The sequence below is a fragment of the Drosophila takahashii genome, chromosome X (assembly GCF_030179915.1).
Source record: "Drosophila takahashii strain IR98-3 E-12201 chromosome X, DtakHiC1v2, whole genome shotgun sequence".
Classification (NCBI taxonomy): Eukaryota; Metazoa; Arthropoda; class Insecta; order Diptera; family Drosophilidae; genus Drosophila; species Drosophila takahashii.
The window spans coordinates 16,733,055-16,742,497 of NC_091683.1; the positions used below are offsets into that span (position 1 = coordinate 16,733,055).

Consider the following 9,443-nt stretch of genomic DNA (forward strand, 5'->3'; position numbering starts at 1 on the left):
AAAAAGTATTGTTAGTTTTTAAAAAATATCTACTAAAAAATTAAAATTCTTACAAATTAGGATTTGGATCGTAATGATTCTAAGTTTAAGGATGTTAAATTTAAGTTCCTAAGAGTTTCTAATTTTGTAGCATCCAACTGTAAACAGAATGAAGGGGTACAGGTATTCTGCTGATGCCAGCCCATTCATCTTCGACCTCGAGGTAGCCATTTTGTTTTATTTGTCCTGCTCTCGGGATCCTTCGTAGTCCTTTCATTCTTCTGATTCAACTGATGATGCTGCTTTGTTTCATCTTTTTTCTCTCGGCTGCGGGTTTTGATGCTGATTGTTCCAGCCACGACATTTCGTGCTGTGTGACAATTGTTTTTGCCCCAGCAACAACTAACATCAACTACAATGACAAGCTGAACGAGAACAGAAGGCTGTCTTACACTTAAAATAATACAGGATCAAATTTAGACAAGCCATTAAAATATAATGTAATATAATATAATATAATGAAAATAATGTATTAAATTCTGATATTTCCTACAAAAAATTTAAAAATTAATTATATTAATATTTTAATACCTGTCGACGAATTGAAGGCCTTGCTAAAAATAATGCTTAAAACTTCGCCAAAAAAAATTTATTTGAAACGATGATCAAATTGATATTATGTGGTATTAATTTTGACAAGATATACGGCATCTCAATTTGATACAGTAATGTTTAATATTTAGGTCGTCAAATTGCTTCTTACTCTCCTTTGAAGTCAGAGAATTTTCGAGAGAGAAATCGGAAAATATTATCATTTAATACACATTTTACCAGTATTGCATGGTAAAAACGTTATGCGTATAATTACCAAAAAATTTACCATGCGCATATCGATTTGACCTCAGTGCAATTATTTTCAGTGAAATTTCCCTTTCTTGAATGTAGTTTACAGCACCGCGAGGCACAAAAATTCTTAACCATGCCACATGAAATATGGTTGAGCTTGAGGTTGTCGGTGGGTGGATGGGGTTACTTTTGGGGGTTGGGGTTTGGGGTGCGAGGGATGCGACTTGAATTATAAGACGTTGTCCTTCTGGTTTCAGTCTCCTCTCTCCTCTCGTGTGGATGGGGAATGGTTAACAGCCAACAACCAGCTCACTAAAACAAACCCTCCCTTTTCCCACAACGCCGCTGCTCTTTTATGCCTTTCGCCATATAATTTATATACGCTCAAATATAAATAACAATGAAACGAGAAGAACAAAATGCGTCGCACATTCTGGTTTTTGTTTTGTCGCGCTTTCATTTTATTTTTAGCGATTTGTTTGCTTGAGTCAGATGAGCCCAAAAAAACCAACCCGAATTTCAGCCACTTTTGCTTTCAGCTTGAACTAATTGTAAGGCAGCATAGCCAAGACAATGAGTTATTTTATTAAACAGCATTTATAAAACTAAAAAAAACTAAAATTGTTAAAATAATATTTTAAGTCCGAAACTGTTTTCTTTTCTTTCGGCTTAAATTCTGAATAATTATGCAAATAATTTTATTTATAACTCAAACAGACCAAAAACGGTTTAAACGTGATATCGAATACAAAGCCTCAAAAAAATGTAGCAAAGTTTACGAAAAGAAGAAGTACACACATATATGTATATATAAAATTGAGGGCAAGAACAATTGAGAGAAGGCAACTTCAAATTCAAGTGGCAGATTGCTGTATATTTCTGCTGACTCTCGATGTCTGACAATTGTCGCCAAAGTCTGACCAATTGCAACTTAACTTGTCTGCAAGAGTTTGGGATTTCGTAGATAAAAAACTTGAAACCAAAATATGGGTAGAGCGCAGAAGAAGAAGAAGCAGCTATAAAAATTACTAAAACTACAAGGGAAAACTTTTCAGCACAGCCGCTTAACAGTTAACAGTTATAACCGCAGGGGTGGAAAAGCCGGGAAAGCGGTGAGGGCGGGAAAATCACTCCTGGCGCTGGACCATCATATTGTCTATCAGCCCGAGCGTCTTGGAGTCAAGTCCTCGGTCTCTAATAAGTTAACTGGTCTGTAAATTGTCTGGCTCGATGTCCCAGGTCCTTGGTTTTCTTCTTTTTATTTTGTTTTTTCTTTTTTCAGTCACGTTGCCTTGGCTATCCTCGTGGGCTATATTTATTAAGTTATGGTCAACAGTGGGATTATAGAGTCATAAAATATTGGAAAAAACGAGAAAATCAATAGGTAGTTGGGGGAGTAAGTTGAAATTTTCGGTTGAACGAATTGAAAATGGTTAGTCCGCTTATAAAAATACCTCTTAATTATACGCAATATTTATAAATTAAATATACAAGTATAAACCAAATATATTATTTCCAAATATAAGTTATTTCATAAAATTGATTAAATACTATTTGAAAATACAATTTGAACAAATAATGTAAAATAAGATAAACATAATTTTCTTCATTCAGATCAAAATGATATGAATAACTTGATCAATCTGATCTTTTGCAAATTTTTTTTTCTGTGTATATTACTTACCACTGTACCCATTATAGACTTAAAATTCATCTCTACTTTTCTCTGCCTCTCCATAAACCTCAATTTGTTACCGTTCTAATTAGTTCTTCAACTTTTGTTCATTGATGCAAAAAAATATATATGTAGGTGTATAAACGTGAACAAAAAAGAAAAAAAATCATGAAATTGCTTTCGGCATTTTCCCCCGCCGCTGCTCACCCGCTTTTCCTCGCTTTCCTTTAATTTAAGAGTACTTTTCTGGGCTCTTGTGTAGTTTTGTTGCAATTGCCTCGCTGTAATTGGCAATCGTAGCAAATTCTATAACTGATTTCAGTGTTCGGTGCATTCGAGCGTTGAGCGTAATCAATTAATTAACTACAAAATTGCAGTCGACGTTAATGAAGTTGTGGGCAATAATACAGAAACATGAAAACATGAAAAACAAAACAACATCAGGAACCGACACAAAAACTATGTAGCGAGCAAGAAAACAAAAAAACCAAATACAAAAAAAAACAGCAAGCCAAAATCAATTGGGTTCGATTATTTGCATTTCGCATTTGGATTTGCAAACTCTATGGATTCCCTGATTGAACGCGGCTAATTAGTGATGAATAGATGAATGGACTGACTGAAAAGCTAGATTTATGTTTGAATAAAGCTGTAAGAGGATTTAATTGCAAAATATGAGTACAATGGTAATGGTGATTCTGTAAATTACAGAGATTTGTAAAGAAATAGAGCGAGAGAGACTGATTTTAGAATTTAGAGACTTTTAGCTATTTCGTTACGTATTACTTTGTTTACTTTAATTTTAGTTTTAGTATTCACTGTCAATATCTGTTTAAATAAATATATATCCCATTTGCTTGACAAATGGGTTCAAGTTTGATCTGCCAACTCATTTAGCGTCAGCTTGCAATTGGAGAAGACTCTCGAATTCCGCAGAAATGTTGCAATTGCGAAACTCAATACATGGTATGTGTTAGTCATGCTCTATTAAGTTGTAATGAGATTAGGTAATTGATTGAAGGGTGCCCAGGCTGATAGAACTTGGCCAAAACCGAATGCGAAAAGCCAAAGCCGAAAACTTCAACCCATTGATTGATGGCAATGCGAAACACAAGAGGTCACTGTGAAAAAATCAATTATCAACTTATTTGGTTGGAGCCTTTAAAAAAACACTATTTTTAAATTAATTTAAATCTAAATAATATTTTTTAAAAATATAAATAATAGTATTATTGTTATTGTAAGGGCTTAAACTACCGTAAATTTTACACGGATAAAAATTTTTTTCTCTGCATTTACAAACAACAACTCGAGGATATCACAGCACCGAAATCGCTTCAAAGTTCAACTTGATTGAGTGGCAGGCAGCGGTCACGTGTCACTGCAAATAAACAGATTTTCATTCCAATGCCAAATTCCAATTCAAATCGACACTGAGACACCAACTAAGCGACAGAGAGAGAGAGGGGGATAGTGAGAATGAAAGAGACGGGTAGTGGATGTGCGAAAAAGATAGAAAGATATATATGTATAAATGAAGTGAGATTCAGTTTCGGTTGCAGGTTTAGAAATACCAACAGCATTTCGTGTCCTTCGCCGATTTCACCCATTCACTAAGTTTTGCAACTCAGATTTGCATGTTAATGTTGGGGAAAATATTTTCGAAAAATAAGGTGGTAGGGGAGAAAAAAAGCTGCTAATAAGACGAAAATTTGGGAAACTAGATTAGAATGATAGTATTGATTGTTTTAAAAATATTTTTTTTTTGTTGACAAAAAAAAAAAGTAAAGTTTAAACTAAAAGTCTTGGCTTACATAAAGTAAAGTTGGGTTCCACCCAAAACATTAAATATTCCTTCTGTGATTTCCCAAATTTCCATGTTTTTTTCCTCACGTTTTTTTTGTGCTTTTTGCCTGTGGAAAACTCACCTAACTGAAATGAGTGACTTCTATTTTTTGCCCCCATTTATTTACATATTTCGGGACTCTGCTCGCACCGACGTTAGCCACAAACATTTTGTTGGTCTCTGTCATATCCTTCACCTAATTTGGCTGCTGGCCGTGCTTCATGAAAACTAGATTATGGTCAACTTAGTGTTGGCTACCTTTTATTTAGCCAACATTTTTGTGTGGTCAACTTTTTCGGATGCTCCGCTGCTCTGCTGCTCCTGTGGTCGCAAAAATGTGCAGCCATACAATTAAAACCGCAAAAAATGTAAAGGCAGGACGCAAATGAAGGTCCCACTAGCTCGGTCTCTTTCTCGCCGCCTGTTTCCGTCTCTTTCTGTTTCTGTTTCTGTTCCAACCCCCCCTACCCCTTCCTCATTCCCTTTGGCATTTGTTTGGGTCTTTTGTTTGTTGTCGTTATGGTCTAATTATCTCTATTTATTTATGCTACTGCCAAGCAACTTTTGTTTGCCATCTCAAATTCTACCCCTCTCTTTTGCTCTTGTCCTTTCGTCTCTTTCTTTTCTTTGTCTGTTGCGTTTTGCTGTTAGTTCTTCTCCTTTCCACATCTTTGTTTTGTGCTTTTGGTAGTTTTTTTCGGAATCTCTAGCTTTTACTTTTGTTAAAATCACACACACATGGGTACACTGGGGAAAAAAGGTTTCGAAACTAAAAATAATTTACTTTATTTTTTATTTGAAGTACCTATATATTAATTTTCTTATTAAAGGTTTTGTTAAATATTTGTATATTTCTTTAATGTACATATTTATTTTTCTTAGTGCATAAAAAGAGAGAAGAGAAAGTGATGTGGTAAATACACGCACATGCAGAAAGACAAAGATAGAAGGCTAAGCTTACCTTTGCTTTTAAGGCCCAGACATTTCGTTGGCCATTATGTTATTACAGCTGCCTGCCATTTCTCTTTTCAACCCCGTCCACCTAAAAAAGAAATGAGAGGAAAACTAAAGCCAAGGCAACCGAAATCCTCACCCCCACCCCTTCCCGTGAAATGTGTGTTTCTGTGAATGTGCTGGAAATGGATTTGGACCGTAAAAATGCAGATAATGGGACCCAGCTCATGTGGGTGCAGTTTTTAAGCCAGACCCGAAAAAGCCGAGAAATTTGTATTTCTAACGTTCCCATCTTCTCATGCAATTAATAAAACAGCCTGAGTCCCAAAGCCATACAGGGCGTATGCGTAATCTATTTTTGGGTGCACAGAAAACAAATTGTATTGCTTACAAATCTTGTAATAAAAAATTTAAAACGGCTTAAATTTATAGGTTATATAATGCTAAAATAAACTTTGATTTATAAATCTAGATTAATATAATTGGATCTATAAAAAACGGTCAATAGCAAACATAAAAATCTAAAAAAAATCAGATAAATTCGTAAAAAAATATAATATTAATTTAAAATAATCTATCAGGCCTTATCCACGCTTACCATTATTCTTCTCTCCCCTTTCATTTAAAGCTTGCTGTATTCTTTGTGTTTTATTTTAATGAGTAGTTGAAGCTTTTGAAGAGCAGCAAATTTACAGTCAATTAAATGCGGACCCCCAGAAACCCTCTATAAACTCATCCGTATTATATTGAGGAAACAGGCATGACCAGGGGGTGAGAAAGAGATAGAGGGAGAGAGCGAGCGAGAGGGAGAGCACAAATTATGCCTAATGAGCTGAGCAAAAATCTGAAGCAACAGGGAAACTCAGGGAAATATATAAGTGCCAAACGAAGGGGGGCTGGAAATCGAGAGAAAGGGAAATGCCTCTTGGCCCCTCCAGTCACGAATACATAATTACAATCGAAAATGCTTTTCATTAATTTCAAGTGCGCTTCAAGCTTCCGACAAACAGAAAAAAAATCAAATATAAAAGGAAAAGACCAGAAACAAAAATTTGTTGTTAAAATAATCTTGTGTAATATTAATTTGAAATTTGTCTTCCTGTCCTCTCATTCCCTTTCTTGTTTTTGGGTGAAAGTTGGAAGCGGAGCACGTGCCCTTAAAGTTTTGAAAATTAAGGGGAGAAAATCCTGAAAGAAGGGGAAGGTACGGCTTAGCTAAGCATTAACCACTTATTCATGTGGTTCGAAACCCATCATCAGATACTCAGAAATTTGTTCTCTCTTTCTCTTTGAATTATATTATTATAATAAAATAATTAAATGTATGAAATACGAGATGTAATAGTGAATTCCACAATCTGTAAACATTTACTATTGATTATAACAAGGGGAAAATGTACATATTTAAAGAACATATCTTTTCCATTTATGCCTTATTTGATGTATTGTATTTTATATTAACTTGTATCTTTTTTACTCGCACTATTTTATATTTTAGCATTTGAAAACGAAATCTTATCGTCCTCCCCAAAAATTAATCTTCCTCTGCAAGACCCCCCACAAATTTGCTTCCCAAAATCGTGACTGAATCTTCTTCGAGCATTTCAATTTGTTTTTAACTTTCAAGTTATCGCAGGGCCAATTATGTTGCGGCTTTCAGGGGGTGTGGCTGGAAATTATGAGCCCGGCGATTGATACCCCTCCTCGGATAGTTGGCAATCTATATATACATATATATAGGATAGTATTGCGGCCCGAGAGGGAAAAGTTTCTAATTGTTTTTTAAGTTTTCGCCGCCCCTTCCCGTCGAGTTTTCTGCTGCGGGCGAATTAAGCCACTGAAATATGCAACTAACCTGAAAAAAGCCAACAGCAAAGTTTGAGCTTAGCCAGTTAGCAAAATTTGAGCAATAAACTTTTATTTAATCGATTTTAACACTTGACTGAGAACGTCGACAACAAGATGATGATGAAAATACCTCTGTATCTTGTATCTGAAATTTTCAACAATTTTGTCTGTCGGCCAGAAGAGAGGAATTTCAATTCCAGTCACACAAACTTTTTGTCGCCAAGGATTTTCCTTAGCTTACTCGTGTTTCTTCTTTTCTACTTTTTTTTTTGTTTTTTTTATACTCAGCTTGCTGCTCAGGAACATAATGAATTTTTACAGTTAGTTGGCTCGTGATTCATTTTCTTGAAGACCACCATCGTGTCCTGCGAACATCAAAAGGAGCTGAGAGCCGAGAAGCGAGAACCGAGAGCAACGAGAGAAAAGTTTCGCCTGGGCAATAGTTTATTCCACTTTGCTACCAATTAGAGCATTGAATTGTGCCAACGGCAGGTGCACAATCATCAAAATACCACCCATAAACCCTCCATATAACTACCCAGCAATAACCGACCCAAACTCAAACTCAAACCCGAACTCAAACCAAAGGGCGGGCCATTCATTTGCGATATTATATTGCAGTCGTCGTCGGTCTCGATGGCAATCCCCTAATGGGGTTTATTGAGACATCATCAATCTAACTTTAGTCCACTTCCGTAGCCCCCCCTCCCCCCTTCAATCCTCCACCAGTACAATTTCCCAGGTAGTTTTGTGCCCCGTGTGCAGGCGGCCAACAAAAGTTCGAATAAAATGGCCAATTCCAGGCAACACAATTGCCAACACAATGCCAGATGCCAAGAAAAACAGAATCGGTTTTGATTTGGCTTCAATAGTTTTCAATTGTTGCGGGCTTATTTCTTAAGGTTTAATGATTCAGAGCGGGGCTTTATGCTCATTAGATGGCAGCTTTAATGTTTTGTTACAAAATCAAGCACCCTATCATAATTTCTTTAAATATTTCGAATGTTTTGGTAAATGTTAGTTACATTTTTAGTAATGTCCATCGGTTAGACATCAGAAAACTTACATTTTAGTTTTCTGCACAAAATTTAAAATTAAAAAAAAAGAGAATTTTTGAATCTTATTCGAATAAAACAAATTTTAATTTTTGAAACAAATAAGTTAAAATATTTTGAAAAAATTGGTTTTAAAATTTTGGGGAATCTTGTCCACTTTTTTTTGAAAGGCCTACTTTAGAAATCCTTTAGATGCAAGTGAATTGGATTTTATAGGTTCTAAAAATTAATTATTGGGTAATTTTTCTTTAAAACCATTAGAAACGAATTAAAAACTAAAAAGAAAATAAATTATACAAAAAAATTTTAATAAAGATTATAAAGTAATTAATTTAAAAACTTGTAATCGGTATTAACATGATTTACTTGTACATGAATTGCTTAAAATAAGTATCCCCTAAAATAAATCCGTTTACTTCAAGTGCTCACTGCCTAACCTCAAGGATTATGTTTCACTAGTGAAATTCACTTACTTTTAAACCAAAACAATTTGCAGCAAATTCCCAACACTCGAGGCCCAAAAAAGTATGCAACAGAGTTTTGCACTTTACTCATGTCAAAGACGCCTCCACCTTTCCCCTCTTTTGAATTGTAAGTGGGCAAAGGTCTTGTCTACGGAGAAAAATAAAACACGTTTATATATATATATATTTAAGTATAAGTATATGTGTAAAATAAGAAAACTTTTTGCGACCCATCTAACGTTTTTTTTCCCCACTCTGTTTCTTTTCAGGTGAGTAAACGCAATTTTCCTTGGCTAGAAAAAGAACACATTGATGTGTAAAAGTGAAATCCCCTTTGATGTTTCGTGCGGTTTCTTCACCCGGGGAAATCTATGAATATGTACGGGGTTTGAGTCTATTTTTTGGGGTATACGTTATATATTTTAACGTTTGAGGTAAGTTCTTCGTGTACAGGAAGTGTCCCAAATTTTGCGGTATATCAATGGGAAAACTAAGAAAGGGCAAAAGGGCAGTTGACCAAAAATTTGCTAATTACTTCATTAAATGTTTGCCTAATTTCGTTCAAATTAGCTGTGTGTCCTGTAGTGTTTCACCCACACACACACACACACACACTCAGCATCTTATTTGCGCCTAATGACTGCCACTCGAAATAGCCATTAAACCACCCAAACACCCAACCACCCATTATTCTGCCATCATTAAGTGAATCTCTTTTTCTCGATTTGCGTTCAACCGTTGTTGTAACTGTTGCAGTCCATCTCGGCAAAAATCTA

General features: G+C 35.3%; 1 protein-coding gene across 11 annotated transcripts in view; it reads left to right on the plus strand.

Moving 5' to 3' along the window:
• The window catches only part of rg (A kinase anchor protein rugose), a 187,893-nt gene that overhangs the window by 76,210 nt on the left and 102,240 nt on the right, over positions 1 to 9,443 (plus strand). The window lies entirely within an intron of this gene.